Source organism: Lissotriton vulgaris, chromosome 4_1 (genome assembly GCF_964263255.1).
Source record: "Lissotriton vulgaris chromosome 4_1, aLisVul1.2, whole genome shotgun sequence".
In the NCBI taxonomy this organism is placed as follows: domain Eukaryota; kingdom Metazoa; phylum Chordata; class Amphibia; order Caudata; family Salamandridae; genus Lissotriton; species Lissotriton vulgaris.
Window position 1 is genome coordinate 1174154740 of NC_141691.1, and position 20477 is coordinate 1174175216.

General features: G+C 50.8%; 1 protein-coding gene across 2 annotated transcripts in view; it reads left to right on the top strand.

The window, feature by feature from the left end:
- PIGN (phosphatidylinositol glycan anchor biosynthesis class N) overlaps positions 1-20477 on the top strand; it is a 1076629-nt gene that overhangs the window by 994086 nt on the left and 62066 nt on the right. The window lies entirely within an intron of this gene.

Below are 20477 nucleotides of genomic sequence, written 5' to 3' on the forward strand. Positions count from 1 at the left end.
ATAAATGATGGACTGGAGTGCAGACCAAGCCCTTGACCTGTAGCTGGGATTTCTGCAAAGTTTCTGTCCTTTACTAGAGGAACTTTATGCATGCTGATGTTTAATGCGTACAAGAGGAGAGCCAAGAAAGAGTGAGGCAAGACTCTTAGCGACCCCTGTGATGAAGAGGCATGGCCACCCTTAGTTCATGAGATTCAATGTGAGTAACAGTGTTGAGTAGTCCCACACACTGTGGGTGGGGGTCATAAAGAGGAATGGTTGCAATCTGCATCAGTGTATGAAGGCAGACCCAAGGTTGGGGTCACTGTCCTTAAACTGTGAGCTTATTTTTCATGTAAATCCTTCAGATGGTCTTTATTAATCTAAACCAATCATCTCCAACAAGTAGCTCTTGAGCTTCTGGTAGCTCCCTAGCTACCTGCAAGTGGCTCACTGTGTGCCGCCTAGTCTACTAAATTAGATGCTTTTGCTTGGTTGAATTAATATGTGTATCCATAAATTGAATGGTGTATATTCAAGAAGACCATGTATAGTTGTCAGAACCCTTAATTTGATTTGTGGGGGAAAATGGTTGAATCTCCAAAATATACTTACAACTGATATTTGAGTGATAAACCATGCAGCTTTGGGTAAACTTATTACTAGTATTATTACCTTGGTGTAAGGGGCATTGCAGCTAAGGCTGTATTACCAAAATAGAGGCATTCCAAACTGATAATTACTTTTTTACAGCACTCCTGGAAACACTGTCGGATACATTAAGATGATCACTGTTGGCAATCTTGCATGAGTTGGCCACTGATGTAATCTTGTCTGGCATGGTCTCTACCACAACAGTAATACTATTAGTAGCTCAGAATGGTTTTCTTTGGACATAAGTAGCTCGTATTACAAACCATGGTTGGAGACCCATGATCTAAATGATAAGCTGTGATCTGAACTGTAACACCCATCAACTGCTTCGAGGTGCCTTTTCTAAAATGTGGATCAGAAAGACTAATTTTGTAGCCGTCTTCAGCTATTGTGTGAGCAGCTTGGAGAGGGATAAGGTCTTCTAGACTAGGGCTTTAAAGGGCACAAGCAGAGCCCCACTCAGTTGGGGAAAATAGCAAAAAGAGAGCAGTCTATACTGTTAGACGGACCGGGAGGGTCGGCCGAGATTACGGGGAGAGGTCTCCAGGGAGAGCCGTCTCCAACGACTGTACAGATAAGTAACTTCCCCCCCCACAGACGGACACCACACAAGATTGAAGGTTAACGAGACTTTATAGGCAATTCTTAGGTTACGTTGATATGATACAAGGAGGTCTGGACTCAGGGGTCCCCTCGGTTCTGATCTCTGGTTGAGGAAAAAGGGGTAGCGGGACAGTCTTAGTTGCCAATGAGTTAAATAGCTCTCAATCCTCGAGCTCGGTGTGTTTGCTGATCGGGCCGTGGAGGAGCCAAGCCGGTCCCGAGATGGACGAAGGATGATCGACGGGCCGTGGAGAAGCCAAGCAGGTCCCGGGATGGATGACGGATGGTCGACGGGCCGTGGAGAAGCCAAGCAGGTCCCGATGCAGATGACGGTTACAACGGTCCGCGGCCTCGCCAGCAGATCCGGACGACGATGAAGGATGAAGGTTACGACGGCTGTGGCAGCGCCAACAGGCAGGACGATGGTGCACAGGACAGAGCTACGGCAGCGCCAGTAGTCCGTCCAGGGTGAGTTCCTCTTTACGTCTCTCGACTCCAAGATACAACTGCCTTCCTGCTCTGGAGCTGCCCCAGTTATAGGGCTGGCGGGCTTTGATGTCCGGACCCTCGCACTTGGAGGTCGGGAGGTCCGGGATGAGGGAGTCCAGACACCCAGCGGGGGGGTGGAGCCAGCGCCCGGGGAGGCGATGGGCGAGCGGCACTGGCCGGGGGAGAGCCATCGACACCTCTTTCTCCCATTGACCTGCCAAGTAGCTCGCTCACCTCCTGGGTGGAGGGTGGTGCCGGAATGTCTGAGGCCGGGCTAGGCCCAGGGTTGAGGTCGATCGGGGGCCAGGCGGCCTCGTGATGAAGTGTCCAAGATGGCGGCCCAGGCTGAGCGCATGGGTCGGCAGTGGATCGGGCCCATGAGGTGATCATGTTCGAGGGCAGGTGTCCCTGAGGGGACGTAGGACGTACAATGGTGGTGTGTGGTGCTTGTATGACTGGGCTCGGGCCTGGTCGAGCCGGGGGAGAGCGGCCCGTCATGTGGCCTGTCCAACATGCGTCCCCCCCAGCTGAAGGCGGGGAGAGTTACCCATCCTCTTGGGGACTCTCTTCGTCGAGGCGGAAAAACCGGGACAGGCCATCCGCGTTGGCGTGGTCGGACCCAGGCCGGTGTTCAACCGTGAAGTCCATACCTTGCAAGGAGATGGACCAGCGTAGCAGTTTTGGGTTTTCCCCCCGCATATGCATCAACCACTGCAGGGGTCGGTGGTCAGTCTGTACCCGAAAGTGGGTGCCAAAAAGGTAGGGCTGGAGCTTCTTGAGGGCCCATACCACAGCGAAGGCTTCCCTTTCTATGGTGCTCCAGCGTTGTTCCCGGGGTAGGAGTCTCCGGCTGATGAAGGCCACCGGTTGATCAAGGCCTTCGGTGTTCACTTGGGACAGGACTGCCCCAATGCCCTGGTCGGAGGCGTCCGTCTGGACGATGAACTCCCGGCTGTAGTCTGGGGCCTGGAGCACAGGAGCGGAACACATGGCGGCCTTTAACTGTTCGAATGCCGCTTGACACTCTGGGGTCCAGTTCACTTTCTGGGGCTGATTTTTTGATGTGAGTTCGGTGAGAGGCCCTACGATGGTACCATAGTCTTTCACGAACCTTCGGTAGTAGCCCGTGAGGCCCAGGAAGGCTCGCACCTCAGTTTGAGTGATAGGGGGTTGCCAGTTCTGGATGGCGGCAATCTTCAGCTGTAGAGGGGCCACTAGGCCGCTTCCCACCTGGTGTCCGAGGTAGGTCACCGACCCTTGTCCAATTTGACATTTGCTGGCCTTGATCGTGAGGCCAGCTCGCTGAAGGGCTTGTAGTACTGCTTGGAGGTGGTGGAGGTGCTCGGTCCAATGGTGGCTGTACACAGCGATGTCGTCCAGGTAGGCGGCGCTGAACTCTTCGAGCCCCGCCAGGACCTGGTTGACGAGCCGTTGGAAAGTCGCTGGGGCATTTTTCATGCCGAAGGGCATGACCTTAAAATGATAGTGGCCATCGGGGGTGGAGAAGGCAGAACGTTCTTGTGCTCGGGATGTGAGGCCGATCTGCCAATAACCTGCCGTCAGGTCGAAGATGCTGAGGTAGCGGGCAGCGCCCATTCGGTCGACCAGTTCATCTGCCCGGGGGATGGGGTGTGCGTCCGTTCTGGTGACGTCATTCAGGCCCCGGTAGTCGACACAGAACCGGAGTTCTGGTGTGGTTCCGGGGGCGGCCGCTTTGGGGACCAGTACGACCGGGCTGGCCCATGGACTGTCTGAGGGCTCGATGACCCCGAGCGTGAGCATCTTAGCTACTTCCGCCTGGATGCAGGCCCGTACCCGATCAGGTACGCGGTAGGCCCGGTGGCGGATAGGAGGGTTGTCTCCGGTGTCCACATCGTGCACACACCAGGAAGTGACACCTGGGGTGAGGGAGAACAGACTGGCAAATCGTGATAGGAGGGCTTGGCACTCGTGGCGTTGTTCTCTGGTGAGGGACTCCGAGAGTCGGACCCCATCCACGGAGCCGTCTTGCTCCTGGGTCCGCAAGAGGTCAGGGAGAGGTTCGGAGTCGTCTTCAACCCCATTGTCTGTGGCCATCAAGAGACTGAGTTCTGTTCGCGCAAAGTGGGGTTTCAGTCTGTTGGTGTGGAGGACTCGGAGCGGATTCCGGGCGGACTCCATATCGATCAGATAGGTGGCAGGACCCTTGCGCTCGATTACCTTGAAGGGTCCCGTCCATTTGTCTTGGAGAGCGCACGGTTCTGTGGGGGACATTACCCAGACCTGTTGCCCCGGCTCGAATTCAATAGATGAGGCGTTCTGGTCATACCATTTCTTCATGTCCTCTTGACTTGTCTCTAGGTTGGCTTTTGCTAGGTCTCTGAACCTTCGGGACTGGTTGCGGAGGGTGAGGAGGTACCGGAAGACATCGGGCGGACTCTTGGCCGGAGGCATCTCCCAGCCTTCTTTGATCAGGCTGAGTGGCCCCCGTACTGGGTGCCCATAGAGCAGCTCGAATGGGCTGAAGCCTAGGGACTTCTGTGGGACCTCCCGGTAGGCGAAGAGGAGGCACGGCAGCAGCACATCCCACTGGCGACGGAGGGGCTCTTCCAATCCCCCGATCATCCCTTTTAGCGTGCGATTGAACCGCTCAACAAGTCCGTTTCCTTGGGGGTGATAGGGGGTCGTGAAGCGGTAGGTGACCCCACACTGTTGCCAGAGGGACTTCATATATTTGGAAATAAAGTTTGTGCCTCTGTCACTGACGACTTCTCGGGGGAACCCCACACGGGAGAAGATCCCCATCAGGGCCCGGCCGACCACTGGGGCTGTCACGGTCCGGAGAGGAATAGCCTCAGGGTAGCGGGTGGCGTGGTCCACTAGTACCAGGATGAAGCGATGGCCTTGTCTTGTACGCGGGTCTAGGGGTCCCACAATGTCTATTCCGACCCTCTCAAATGGGGTCGTGACTACTGGAAAGGGTTGCAGGGGGGCCTTTAATTTGCGGCCGCTCTTCCCACTGGCTTGGCACGTGGGGCAAGATCGGCAATGCTGGTGCACATCGTTTCTCATTTTTGGCCAGAAGAAGTGGGTCACTAGGCGGCTGTAGGTTTTATCTTGTCCCAGGTGCCCTGCCAGGGGGACATCGTGGGCCAGATTTAGCAGGAAGTCTCTAAAGCGGAGGGGCACCACTAGTACTCGGTTGGCCCCTAGCTCGGCGATTCGTTGCTCGCTGTACAATAGGTCATTGTCCCAGTAGACCCAATGAGTTCCGGAGGTATCCCCTGCGCTTTGGGCGAGCGCTTGTTGTCGGAGTCCCTCAAGGGAGGGACAAGTCTCCTGCTCCTGACGAAATTGTTCTTGTGTGGGTCCCCCTTCTTGAGCCCACTGGTCAAGATTAGCAAGGTCGGAAGGTTGGGCAAGTTCGAGGGGGATACCATGGTCGGGGGTCTCGGCGGGGGCGACCGGGGGCGGTGGCGCCGGCCATTCTGGTTCTTCGGGGTGAGGGTTGGCACGGGCGGCCATGGACCGGGTGGTGACGCACGCCCAGTCTGGGACGCCCAACATCCCCAAGTGTTCTTTTCGCTCCACGGCTGCCCACGGGGAGCTTTCCAGGTCATTTCCGAGGAGGCAGTCCACGGGGGCGTCGTCTCGGACCGTTACCTTCAGCATGCCGGAGACCCCTCCCCACTCAAAGGGGACGCAGGCCATCCGACACAGACTCTCTGAGTTGTCGGCGGATCGTACAGGGCAGAGAATGTTCGGTAGATATTGTTCTGGGGTCACCAGATGACAGCGGACGGCTGTCACACTGGCCCCGGTGTCTCGAAGGGCTTCGGCCCGTTGTCCATTGATGCTCACCCATTGGCTGTACTTCTGGGTGTTAGCGGGTAGGGGGACCCGCGGGACCATGTCTCTTCCCCCTAAGCACGCGAGAGTCATGGCTGCTGGCTCCCACTCTTGATACTCTTGCTCGTCTGTTTCTTGTTCCTCGGAGATCTGTTCTTCCCCTAGTGCCGCGGCGGCCACCTGGCGGGGTCTTGGACTCTGATACTGCGGGCAGCTTGGGTCGTTTGCATAGTGGCCGACTCGTTGGCATCGGTGACATGTAACATTGGCTCTGTATCCCGGTCGCGCCGGGGTGCTGCCCCGGTTGGCCGGGGGGGTGGTGCTGGTAGTGGGGGCGGCCGGAGTGTTGTCTCTTCCTCGTCCTTGGCCCCCTCCTCCTCCTCTGGGTCGGGGGTGACCATTGTTGTTCCTGTTCTGCTCGTAGGACCCATTCCGGCCCACTCTGGTGATCTCCCACCGGTCAGCTTCGGCTGCGAGCTGCCGGGGATCGGTTAACTTGCTGTCGAGGAGGTGTTGGCGTAGTTCAATGAAGCAATTGTTGGACAGATGCTCCCATACCATCAGATTGAACAGCTGCTCGTAGGTCGTGACGTTGTTCCCTCTGATCCAGCCTTCGAAGGCTCTGCTAAAGTACGTTACATAGTCCACCCAAGTTGTACCTGGAATGCGTGTGCAGTCTCGGAACCGCTGACGGTACATCTCGGGCGTGAGGCCATAGCGGGTGAGGAGGGCCGCTTTCATATGGTCGTAGGAGGTCATCTGGTGGTCTGGGAGCTGTAACAGAGTATCGCGGCCCTCATTAAGGAATTTGCCCCATAGGCCGGCTCCCCAGTCGGCTCTATCGATCCGGTGCGCAGTCATCGCGATTTCATAGGCCTTAAACCATTGCTGGATGTCGTCTTCTCGAAAATATTCTCGGACCACATCCTTGGGGATGTGCACTTTTTTCTCCGTGGTCCCTGGGGTGGACGGTCGGTCAGGCACCCCTAACTCTTTATTCTGTTTGCGCAGGTTGATCTCGGCTAGGTTCCGCTCGTGCTCGTACGTTAGTCTTTTTTCCTCGAGCTCCCTTTGCCTCTGTTTCTCCTCTCTTTCTTCTCGGAGGCGAAGGTGCTCTAAGTTTATTTTTTGCTCGGCCAATTTGAGTTCTATGTCCATCTTGAGTCGGGCCATTTCGAGTTCGTGTAGTCGGGCTTTTTCTCTTTCTTGGATCTCGTCTTGCGAGAGACTGGTTCTTTGCCCCTCAGGGCCCGTGCTGGTATTTTTCGCGGTGCTTTGCTCAGGGGCTTCGACATCCCCGGTCTCTGCCCAAGATTCTAGGGCATGCTTGAAATCGTCCTTGGTACTTAGTCCGGTGGTAGCGATACCTAGTTCGATGCAGAACTGCTTTAGTTCACGATGGCTGTATTCCTCGAGTTTTTCCATTTGGAACTTCTCAGTTGATCCGCTCTCTTTAGTTGACATTGTTGTTCGTTGTGGGGTGAGCTACTCTCTGTACGTTATGCGGTGATTCGGATCGCGCCGCTGGCCACCAATGTTAGACGGACCGGGAGGGTCGGCCGAGATTACGGGGAGAGGTCTCCAGGGAGAGCCGTCTCCAACGACTGTACAGATAAGTAACTTCCCCCCCCACAGACGGACACCACACAAGATTGAAGGTTAACGAGACTTTATAGGCAATTCTTAGGTTACGTTGATATGATACAAGGAGGTCTGGACTCAGGGGTCCCCTCGGTTCTGATCTCTGGTTGAGGAAAAAGGGGTAGCGGGACAGTCTTAGTTGCCAATGAGTTAAATAGCTCTCAATCCTCGAGCTCGGTGTGTTTGCTGATCGGGCCGTGGAGGAGCCAAGCCGGTCCCGAGATGGACGAAGGATGATCGACGGGCCGTGGAGAAGCCAAGCAGGTCCCGGGATGGATGACGGATGGTCGACGGGCCGTGGAGAAGCCAAGCAGGTCCCGATGCAGATGACGGTTACAACGGTCCGCGGCCTCGCCAGCAGATCCGGACGACGATGAAGGATGAAGGTTACGACGGCTGTGGCAGCGCCAACAGGCAGGACGATGGTGCACAGGACAGAGCTACGGCAGCGCCAGTAGTCCGTCCAGGGTGAGTTCCTCTTTACGTCTCTCGACTCCAAGATACAACTGCCTTCCTGCTCTGGAGCTGCCCCAGTTATAGGGCTGGCGGGCTTTGATGTCCGGACCCTCGCACTTGGAGGTCGGGAGGTCCGGGATGAGGGAGTCCAGACACCCAGCGGGGGGGTGGAGCCAGCGCCCGGGGAGGCGATGGGCGAGCGGCACTGGCCGGGGGAGAGCCATCGACACCTCTTTCTCCCATTGACCTGCCAAGTAGCTCGCTCACCTCCTGGGTGGAGGGTGGTGCCGGAATGTCTGAGGCCGGGCTAGGCCCAGGGTTGAGGTCGATCGGGGGCCAGGCGGCCTCGTGATGAAGTGTCCAAGATGGCGGCCCAGGCTGAGCGCATGGGTCGGCAGTGGATCGGGCCCATGAGGTGATCATGTTCGAGGGCAGGTGTCCCTGAGGGGACGTAGGACGTACAATGGTGGTGTGTGGTGCTTGTATGACTGGGCTCGGGCCTGGTCGAGCCGGGGGAGAGCGGCCCGTCATGTGGCCTGTCCAACATATACCCACCCCATTGAAAGGAGGACAGGTTGCGTGGCAACCACGGCAGTTGCTTTTTATTTCAGTTTAACCCGCCATCACATGTTTGTCACATATCATACCTTCCAAACCGAGGTATTAGTTTCAGCCAAAATGGTGGCTTACGTTCAAACACAGTGACTTTTCTTTTGAAGACTTTGGAATGCCCTAAGTTTGTAAAACCTGTGCTGGGGATCGTAGGGAAGTGTACATCAAAAGAATATGAATATTGACCAATACTTATTTCAAATGGACCCATTTAAAGATAAGACATGAAAATACAAAATATTTGACTTTTTTTGGTAGCAATTATTAAAAAACAGCTGTACACACAGCGATATGTATGCCAGTTCTACTCGGACCCCAAGGGAGCGTCAGATTTTGATTGTGGTACATGCACTAATATCAAACAAAAGAGAGGGGGAAGGTATATATAGAGAAAGGATGGAGAAAAGAAAAAGGGAAGAACGTGAGTAAAGGAAAGAACAGAAAAAAGGAGGGTGGGCTTGTCAGGCCGAGCTAGAGGGTGGGAGGGAGGGGATAAACACAACAATAGCCAACTGAATTGTCAATCTCTCCTCGCTTTCCGAAAAAAGCGAAAGCCCGTTTTTTTAGTCAGGCCTAATGCCAACTGAGCTCCAGTCTCGCTTGTCCCGCTTTCAGTGCCGGGAAACCCTGTTGGGTAGCTACGCGCTTTATAAATCCTTTAAAAAAATCTAAAAAAATAACAGACAGGGGGAGCGGGGGCGGGCGGCAGGTCAATCACTTCAGGTTTGGTCCATTTGTAGAACTTTGCCAGGAAGCCATCCTCGCCGGTTGTTTTATGGTAGGGTAGGTCCGATATGGCCTGTGCTATCTCCTCTATGGTGATTGCACCCTGCAGTGGCTGCTTAATGTCATTCGTGAGGCATGGTAAGCAAACACTATCCAAGAAAACGTCCGCCCATGTTAAGTTGTGGGTGATTTCCGGGAAGCAGTGAATCCAATAGTAAGAGTTTCTTGTGGCTGGGTGACCAGAGTCAGTGGCGACAGCTGGGATGGCCATTCCAGCCTCCCTCTGTTTAGGCTGTGCTGTCAGTAGTTGCCCTGCTTTCTCTGCATGCTCAAAGTGCTGATACTTTAGCATCTAGAGCTCATATTCGGCCTTGGAGGTAAAAAGGATGTTGAGTTCCATGCTTGCCTTCTCAAGGCTGCACCTAGTGGCATGCAAGGGAGGTCTGTGCAGGCTTGTGTGAGGAGGGTGATATCAGCTTCCAGTGTCTTCTAGCTCTCCTCCCTCTGCCTGTTGGACAGGGCCGCATCCTTCATCAGCTTCCCTCTGATGGTTGCCTTTGCCGCAGCCCATAAGGTCAGGGCGAAGTCAACGAGCCATCACTGTGTTCCCGGTAGGTGGGCATGCTTATTTTGAGCTGGTTTTTGCCCTCTGCATGATTATAGAGGGTGAGGTTGAGATGCCAGGGCTTGTAAATCGACTGCGAGAGGCCTAGGCCGGCCTGCAAGGCAATAGGGGAGTGATCAGAGAGTGCACCCTCTAAAATGGTAGTCTCGCAGAGAAGGAGGAATAACGGGTTGGTCAGGAAAAAGTGCAGACGTGATAGCGTCTGTGGACTGGAGCCAGGTAAGTATTCTCCCAATCTGTCTGATGTAAGAGATGCCTCACATCGCGGAGACCATGATCATCCCCAATGTCCCGCAGGAGGGCACTGTCTGTGCTGGGGATTGCATCAATTGGACAGGTTCAGTCTAGGACCGCATCACAGGTCATGTTCCAGTCTCCACCCAGCAGGATATTGGCTGTGTTTATTTCCTTCAGCACACAAGTGAGGGGGAGAAGGAACACGTGAGATTACACATGGGATCTTCCCATTGATCTTTAGTTTGGTGAATGCATAGCGACCTTCCATAACAAGCCAGGTTTTGAGCACAGTGTGAGGTCAGCGATTTCTGAAGCAGGATGCCACACCTCATTTCCTGGGCGCTGCCGCTTTATATGGTGCTCACGGGGTACAGCAGCTATGTATCTTCCTTCCCATCCATTCTACTCTTCCACCTCGGAGAGATGTGTCTCCTAGAAAAAGGATATGTCAGAGCGTTTGGAGTTTAGAAAGGATAGAATTTTTTTGTGTTTGATAAATTGTATAAGGCCATTACTTTCCAGGATAGGACTGTGTATGACCTAGCAATGCATGCAGTCTGGTGGTGTTGGGGGGTGTCAGCTGATGCTTTCCCACTAACATGTATTTGCGAATAATAAACATTCTGTAAGAACCCTAATAAGCAAAAACACATAGACAACCAATGGGGGAAGAGACCCCAACAATGACAAAACATGCAGTTCATACTCAGCTGCCAGTCAAGGAGTCCGAAAGGATCTATTCTTTGCAGAAATTGTGACAGTCATCAGTCTACAGGCAGCCCTGATTTAAGTGGCAAACTGGACTTGTTGCGCCCTCTGTCTTTATGTGCTCTCCACCACATTCCATGCAGTACGTCTTATCCTGGTTCTGGCCCCCCCGGTGCTGTGTTTACGGACTCCTCAGGGCTGGAGGCCCCCCCTCAATGGCAGAACAGTATGGGGGACATTTGGAGGTGTCCATAGGCACATCCTGTAGTCCATCCAAGAAGGCCCCCTGGGTCAATGAAGTCCTTGGAATTGCCATCCATGAAAATCCACATGGGCGCCGGTTCGAAGAGGCCAAATTTGACATCACATTTGCAGCAAAGAGGTCGGAGGGAGAGAAAGGCCCTTCTCTGGTTACTCGCCTCCTTGGAAAAGTCTGCAGCCACCTGGATTATATGACCCTCCAAGTCGTAGGAATCATGAGCCCTCACCGCCATCAGAATCTGCAGCACCTGCTCATGCTGGAGAAAGCAGGCTGTAACAAGACTCAGACCAGACGAAGCCTTGGATTGCCTCGGATGTATCCTATGCGCACTCTACATCTTAAGCGGGGGTGAAAAGACAATATTTAGCATGGTTGTTAAGAAGTGTTGGAGGAAGCCTCTGATATTGGTGCCCTCTGGCTTCCGAGGGATCCTGAAGAAGTGCACATTGTCCCTGCAGCTCCAGTTCTTCAGATCCACAATATTGTTGCGCAGGGCACAGAGTTCCAAGTCCCTATCCAGCAAAAGATCGGCTCTGGATTTGAGGGAGGACAGTTGGTGGTCTTGTGTCCCCAACTTATCTTGAAAGCCATATATCTCAGCGCGGATCAACTTTGTTTCAGTGGTGAGGTCCACCATCTTCGCATCCATAGCTTCCAGCCATTGGCCCACCCAAGTTATCTCTTTTAGCATCAAGCCCATTGTGGCTTCCGAAGATCCCTGTAGGGAGGACGAAGGTTTAGGCTATGAGACCATTTCTGTGAAGAGCAGTTGCTTAGTTGGCTTCCCAAATGCCATCCTGGATCAGGGGGCGAGTTGTCACTGGCAACAAACAATGTCCAGGGGGAGAGACGTTCCATCCCGGAGTGGGACCGCGAGTTGGAGGGACAGTCACTTAATAAAGTAAAAGCAGCCATAGCACCTCTCCCCTGCCCAGGCCTTGGGGAGGGAAGTGGGTGGGTCTGTACTGGGGAAGATATGTCCGTTGAGACAGAAGAAGGAGTGGGGGAACTTCCTGCTTGGGCTATCCAAGATCATGGCAGAGGCAGTTTAGCAGAGCGTGGATATGCAAAACCTCGAAATAACGGCAGATCGGGGCCTTCTGTTGCAGAAAGGAAGGGTGTCACAACCTGCGGCCCAGGGTGTGGTAATAACCGCCGTTTATCAGCCCATATTTCCGCCGCTATAGAGGGGTACCTGCAGAGGGTAAATCCCCTCAGTGAGGGTCCCCCATGACTAAAACGGCGCAGGCCTGCGGGTGTCCCTGGCATTGCTGGTGGGCCACAGTATATAAGGCATGGCCGCAGCACCCCTCTGGATCTTGTGAGGAGGAGAGAGACCAGGTCTGATGGATGCCAGGGGCTGGCCGCTGCCCACAAGCATAGCTGGTGATTCTCTCTCTGAGCTGCTGGTCTGTGTGGTGGGCAATTGCCAGGGCTAGTCCCACTGCAGATGCCCCGAACTTCGTTGATATGGCAGACCAAGGACAGCCCTGGTGTGGGTGAGGACTGGGTCATGGGGAGCACGCCCAGTCCCAAAGTATGCAGATTCCCAAAAGTCTATGGGGGGTGCTGCTCGTTCTGCAGGGCCCCAACTCGTAGAAGGAGTCAGCTGCAGAAGAAAATTGATTTGGGGCCAAAGTACCACTGTCCGCAGATCTCCTCAGGTCACCATGGATATACACGGAGGATGGGACAGGACTCCAGCAGTAGCGGTGGGCGAGAGGCGCTCTACGGCCAGGTGCCACTCTGTACTGGCTATTGGCCCCACCAGGGGCTATACATGTTAGGCGTTCTCGGCCTGTCAGGTGAGGATGCCGGCTATTCCCAGCAACTCTGAGTTCATGTGCATTTGTCCTGTGACCGGCTACTCACGCTGTGGCAGGCGCGGCTGGCTGTGAGTTCTCTCAGCTGCACGATGTATCAGTGAGGAGCCCAGGTCAATGCCGAGAACGGCAGACCAGGAGGGGACAAGCTGTCTTCTGCAGGGCCAGTAAGTGTCCACCAAGTCTGCCAAACGGGCCGCTGGTGTGAGCCTACTCTCCGAAGCCTCTTGGTTACTGCGTCCTTGTCAATTAGAAGATGCTGGCAGCACAACACAGGGGTGGGCCGTTAGGCAAAAGAAAGCAGTGGCACAGACCTTGGATGCATCCGGATAGACGGGGGCTCCCGCAGCGGTCTCGGGAGCCGTCTGGGTGCTGAGTGGGGGTAGCTTTGGTGCACCAAATCACCACCCTTGCAGCCTTAAAGGGGATGCCACCTCTCTTAGCAGGCTGGGCTTTTCACGGTCGGGCTGGGAGGCTATAAACCCTCCAGCAGAGTCCCCAAAGAGAGTTTAACGATATCCTCGCCCCAAGGGGGGCATGCCCAGCAATTGTGGTGGCTGGAGACTGCCTGCTAACAGCGTTGTTTGACCCTGGTGCCTTCCAGAGTGATGGAGCTCACAAATCAGACTATCATCTTTATCGGTGGCCAGGCTCCGCCCCCCAAAATTATTTGAATTTATAGTTACTGTGATTTGTGAATGGATATGTGGGAGTGCTCCTCCCTCTCTGTTTGAAACAACATGAATTGGGCTGTGGCCATTCAGTCCATGATGGACAGTAGTTAAAATAAGAGAAGAGTATAGTTAGCCAGAGCCCTACATTATCCGTCCATCACTCAAAAACTTATCGGAGGGACAGTTTTAATTCGTTGTGAACCCCTTTATACACCTTGCGTGGTAATGCGGCAAGACCAGAGCTTACTGGGAGGAGATCACTGTAATACTTGGTTGCATACTAGAAACTAAAATAGAATGCTCAATAAGAGTATACTTGCTGGGCCTTGTGAAACATCTGTACTACGTCAGCGTACATTTTGTGCTATAGCGCTACTATTGGCAAAGAGAGGGATATCAATGAACTGGGACGGTAAACAGTCCCCTAGCAGCAAGAGTTGGATAATGGACATGGTGTATTGTAGCGACACCCTGAAAACATACGAAGAAGAACTCCCAACCAAGTCAAAGCCTAAAGATTATTGGGCACCACTAACGGACAGTTCAAGAGTTAATCCAGGTATGATGTCTATACCTGCTGTATAAATGAATGTACTCCAGATGGGGGAAGTTGAAAATAATATTGTAGTGTACCACATATTATTGATATGTATGTAAGTTGCACTGTTGCGACAAGCAGCGATGAAGCCTGAGATGTTTGTTGTATGGGTTTTCAAGAATACACTAGAAATGTTATAATAGAATTTTTTTTTTGCTGTGAACCCAGTTAGCTGATGGTCTTAGTGGATATACAGCTCCGCATAACAGACCCTGCCTACTGATTCTGACTTCACTTATTGTTGGGTAGCATTGCTAACCTTTGTTTGTTTTAACTTCATTGCGAAATGAGACCTGCTTCATTTTTCTTTAGCCTCTTTTTGTAAAGCTCCAGAAATAGAAAGTGAGATGTAAGAGTGATATTAGAACGAAAGACACAGAAGATGGTTGTTTTGTCTCGAGAGACAGAAACAGCAACAACACATTTTTGGATGAAAATTAGATTGTTTTCATCTATTTGTGAAATGTGGTGAGTCAGTGGGAAGAGCGTAACTAAGGGAGCAATGAGTTCCAGCTGTAATAACTTAGTAGGTCTGGCCTCCCCCAAGACATTGTCTGAACTGCAGCGAAAGGCCCTAAATACATATTGAAGGCAGAATGAGAGAGAACAGCCTTATGCTTAGTGCCCTAAAATGTAGCGCCATATGTATGAAATTTTGAGTTTGCGATTCTCAAAATGTGATTTTTAGCGAATGGCAGTTTGAGAATCGCAAAATGCGATGTAAATAGACAATCGCTAATAATTAGCGATTCCCAAAAATTCACAGAAATATACTGCGACCCCACAAATAGCGATTTCTTAATTGCAAATTTGCAATTAAAGAATCGCAAAAATAGAGAGACTGCAATTCAGGTGCGGCTTGATGACATCACACCCAGGAAGTGCATTACAGTAGTCTATACTAGTGGAAATTTCGGAGGCTATTAGGGAGTGCCTGGATGCAGGCGGCAGGGCGGCTCTGATTTTACTCGACCTCTCTGCCGCCTTCGATACGGTATCCCACCTCCAGCTCCTCTCCCGCCTGTCTGACATCGGTATTAATGGCACAGCCTGGGAATGGGTTAGATCCTTTTTGGACAACCGTTCCCAACAGGTGTGGATGCCCCCTTCTCTTCATCAGATACCATGGTAGCCACCGGTGTCCCTCAAGGGTCCACATTGAGCCCCATTTTGTTCAATGTCTACCTTACTCCCCTGATAGGCTTAGTGGAGAAGCTGGGTGCCAAAATTATGGCCTACGCTGACGACACCCAGCTTCTCTTCACCTGGAAGGGGGATGATCTGCAAACGGAGGTGGCCCATCGTTGCCTGTCAGCGTTTTTTTCATGGCTGGCCCAGGCCAGCCTGAAATGTAATGAAGAGAAATCAGAGGTGCTCCTTTATGGTCATTTTCCACCTGCCTTTAGAGAATCTCTCTGGCCCCCCGGATTTCCCTGTCCCTCAGGAGATTGCGGTGTAGCAAAAAACCTGGGAATTTGGTTTGGGGGCGAATTAGGCTTCCATGAACAAATCATGCGTCTGTCAGGTGTGTGCTTTGGCACACTGAAAGCCCTGAGAAGATTCTTTCCCTTGCTTCCCCGCGCTGCTAGGGAGACGGTGGTTAGGGCACTTGTACTGGCACGCCTGGATTATGCCAATGCCCTTTACCTGGGCATTCCAGGGTACCGTCTGGGAAAATTACAGGTTATCCAGAATGCGGCAGTTAGGCTCGTATTTAACATCCCCAGATGCCTTAGCGTGCGTAAGCAGCTGAGCAATCTGCACTGGTTACCTGTTGCCCAGCATGTGCATTTTAAAGCACTAACTATGACACATAAGGCACTTCATGGTTAGGGCCCTGCCTATATCAGTTCCAGGCTCTCCTTCTACATTCCCAGTCGTCTCTTGCATTCAGCTATGCAAAGACGGCTGGTGATCCCTAGATTTCGGAGAGCTCGTCTGGGGGGATGTCCTTTATGGTTAAGGCCGCCACTCTCTGGAATGCGCTCCCCGATGATCTTCGGCATATCAAGGAACTGTCTACATTTAAAAAAAAGGCTAAAAACTCATCTGTTTAAACAGTCCATTTAGTCCCTTCTGCCTCCCATGTTTACTGTTTCCCCTACGCGCCAGGACACTCTCGAGTAGCAGTGCGCGATATATAAATACCTTTATAACATAACATAACAAGAAAGAATGAGCACTTGTGCAATTGTTTTTCAACGAATTTCAAAGATAACACCATAATTTAATCAGTATTGAGGCAAAGCGCGTTGTAGTCCATCCATTTTGCAGTTGGAAATATACTGTCCTTAAACTGGGATTTTAAAGTGGATTGATCACCATCAAGTCATAGGATAGGCTGTGTGTCATCTGCATAAGAATATAAACGCAGATTGAAATAGTGGATAAGGGAAGTGAGATGAGAAACGTAGATTTTAAAGAAGTCAGACTTAAAGCTGAACACAGTTGTGCATTGCATTTTAGCTTGTTAAACAAATAGCAAAAAAGAGGCAGAGTAACAGCATGGAAGGGGTCCGTTAAAATTGAAAAAAGCCAACGTAGAGCATGTTCGTTCACGCTGATGTAGGCAAGATGGTCGGTGAAAATGCTATGAGAGACTAGGGTGTGATTTTGCCACCAGCATACAATAGCTTGAGTATAGCATTGGCAGCTAAGACTGGCAAGGTCTCAGTGCCAAACTTGGGGCACCGCAAAAAGATTATTGGCTTCTAGGCATTATAATTGACCCTGATTAGCTACGCTTTCAGTGATATTAGCTGGAAATATTAATAAGAGTATAGGCCTATAGTTGGCCTGTGCGTTGGGATCAGCAGTATTGTTTTTTAGGAGAGGTTCAAGCGCCTGGTTTTGCAACTCAGCGGTTCTGTTCCCTCGGCAAGGGAGGTATTGCATAAAATATTAGGAACTGGATTGTTGGATGAGGTATGAGTGTTTACATGGTTGAGAGGACATGAGCTGAACGGTGAGCCTAGGGAAATAGATCAAAGTTTTGATACACTCAGGATGTCAGCAGCAGGAGTGAAAGAAGATAAAGAGCAGATCCCCTTATATTCTGGTGTAGGTAACAGGCATGCCTCCGTAGGGAACTGGATGGTAGTGAAGACAAGGTTTTGAGAATGTTATCAATTTTGGAATGAGGAACTTTGGACTGATCTGAGCATAACAGTCATGAAGGGAGGATGCCTAATTTTCCAGCTGCAGATGAGTGATTCTTTTGTAGATAGAAAATACTTTTTTTGATGGGACTGTTTCCATTTCCAATACAGTTTTGACCAAAGCAGGCCCATGCATATCAAAGAATTCATTTCTTAACTGTAGATTTCTTGGTTTGAGTAACTTGGCCACCAATGTTTCTTGAACCATTTGCAGTGCCTCTTAACATCTGACACTTTCTTCATTAGCCAGGAAGCAAAGGGCATCAGCCTATGAGGCTTGATATGTTTTAGGAGGATGGTGGTATCGAGGGTCACCAAAATCCTTTTGTTTAAGGAAGTAGCTCTTGATTTACTTGAGCATCTACTTTAGAGACATAGGAAGCAAATCCAGATTAGTGGCGGAAGAAAGTAGAAAATAAATTGTTAAGCAGTAATTTAGTTTGGACCAAGATCTTTTTAATTGAGCCGGAGATGTTTTCAATCATGCGGGTGGAGCCTGCAGGTAAGCAAAAGAAAAATGCACTGCTTTATAGTCTAATGACTAAGGGTGGGCGTGGTTCGCGAAGTAGCGCTACGCGAAGCTACGCAAAGTGCACTTCGCACTACGTGAACTTCACGTAGCACTATGCGAGCTGCGTAGTAGCATGTTCGCACTGTGCAAGATGCGTTTTCAATGATTGCACAGTGCGGACATGCATCCGGCAGTATGCAATCATTGAAAATGGCATCTTGCACAGTGCGAGCTGTAGTTTTCTGCTGCTCGAGTAGATTTTTACTCGAGCAGCAGCTTTCTCAACGCGAACTGGTAGTTTCTCATCGCGAGCGGTCGCGAGCATGCGCAACCACTCGCAATGAGAAACCTGACCTCCCCGCCTTGAGAATCTCGCCGGGATGTCATTTTGCTTGCTCGTGGTCGCGAACATGACGTTGAGGAGTGCCCCTTATGGGATGGGTAGACATTTTTAATATTGTCGCACATCTACAATTCCACTAAACAGTATGTTATGGCGTGTTAACGTAATAGACCTTTGTATTGAGATTCGTATAGACTATTAGAATTGCCTTGCAGCACTGGTCGTTGCTATTGTTACATAAAACCCATAGATTAATGGTTTCATGTTATGCAAGTTAATCAGAATCTGAATTTCCCAATATCCAAAAATGCTACTGATATTTGAAGATTCTAATAATAAACAAACAGGAGCCTCAGTGGTGATAACCTCGTCCACCTGAAATAGAACTGAAATGTATAGAGAGTGAAATAAATGCATAGACATGGTGGATGCAAAAATACAATATGCAGAGTCAATGAATTATCCACCTGTACCAAATGAATGTGCGCATAGTTTGAGAGGGCACTACTGGTTTCAGCACTATTGTTAGTAAATAAATACGAAAGGGAATTCCAACAATGCCAGGTGCCTCTACAATGAGGCACTTGACGATAATCAACAAGGAGTTTTCCATTTCGTCCAAAAGAAGGGAAGGATTGATGTAGAGAAATTGAGAGGCTGGTATACAAAAACGCGAGAGTCTGATACCATGGGCTTGGTTCACATAGAAAGTCATAAATCTGCACCTGCTAGTTTCTTGACTTTATTGACAACTTAATGCAATTTACAAATCATTTTCAAGTCATGCCTGGCAACCTGACCCGACACATTTTTACAAGCACAATCCTGTAAAGGTTTTGTTGAATTTGATCTGTATTTTGACTGAGACATCTAGCCAGTGCGTAATTCAATGCATGATGACTGTTTTTCATTGGGCCCTTACCTCAGCGTGACGTGTCATTGAGTTGCAGGCAGTGAGTGTTCGACAGCGTTTCACATGCTCCCCCTGGACAAACTGGTCCTTGCAACTAAAGTGGCTTCCCTTCCAAAGATCACACCCCTTTCCATTTGGGGCAATCTATTACCCTTCCTTCCTTTTACCCTCTACCTCACTCTACCAAGGAGGAGGAGAGATTACACACCCTGGACCGTGGAGCGTTCAGTTGCTATTGGCCACACGAGAGAGAAGATCTGAAGACAGGTGTATGTAGCCCGCAAAAGCGGCAAATCGGTTCAGAAGAGGACATTGTCTTGCTGGATCAAACTGGGTATAGAAATGTGCGTTTCAAAAAGGAACCACCTGACTCACTTCACCAGAGTGAAGGAAGCCTTCTACTTCATTGCTTGCCAGGGGTGCTCCTGTGGCTAAGATTTGTCATGGCGCACAAGTTGGAATATAAATTTACTTGGTAAGTGAGCTACATATACTTAGTCAAATTGGGCACAGATCAAGCTCGCCCTGGCCAGGCCCAGAATAGTGTTGTGTTACGCTAGCGCCCTTTAGTTCATCTCGAAGGAACTCCCCACCATAGGTAACTTCAAGTCCAATGGGCATGTGTAGGTCAATTAGTCGCTTGGTGGTGACATCAGTCTTATCACAGTAAAGGCTGTAGGACAGCAGGACGGGCTCTACTGGGAGCTCACAGCAGACTGGATTCGCCTATCTCACAGTGCTGACAAGCAAATGAAGGCAGTGAAGCTTGATAGTTAACAGCAGAAAGGTTCTTAGAAAAGGATGATAGTGGAGGTAGGCCACTTAGTGTGATTCATTAATGTTCCTTGGACACATTTTATTTATTTATCTTGAAATGTTTGTGATATTTTAGGGACCAAAGGCCAGATGTACGACCCATTTTTGCATGCGCAAACGGGTTAGGGACCCTTTTGCGCATGCAAAAAGGAATAGGGCCATGAACAAACCTTATTTAGCGACTTGCAATTAGGAAGGGGCGTTCCAAGGGCTTCCCTTCCTAATTTCAACTTGCTATCCTATGTAAGAATGTTTTACGACCACAATTACGGACGCAAAACACTTGCAATTTACTGCCCTCTTCAAGAGGGTGGTAATGCACTCGCAAATGGGGAGGGTTCTCCAGGGGACCCCTTCCTCTTTGCAAATGAAGGGGAAAATATTTTTTAGGGGCAGGCAGGGATCCCAGGGACCACTACCTGCCTTTAAAAAATTAAACGAAAATGTTTCATATTTTTTTTGTTAAATGCATTCCATTTTCCTTTAAGGAAAACGGGCTGCATTTAAAAAAAACATTCTGCTTTATTGAAAAGCAGTCCCAGACATGGAGGTCTGCTGAGCCCATCAGGCCGCCATACCTGGGAGGGCCAGCCATTTTCTAATGGGGTCGCAAATTGCGAGTGACTCATAAATATTGATAAGGCATGCAATTTGCGACCCCATTGGGAATCGCAAACAGTGTCTCTGGCATTGTTGTACATGGCATTTAGCGACTCGCAAATTGCGACTCGCAATTGAGCGCAATCGACGAGTTGCTAAATGCCATGGTCGTACATCTAGCCCCAAAAGTTGTTCATAGTCATCTACAGGGTGGCAAGGAT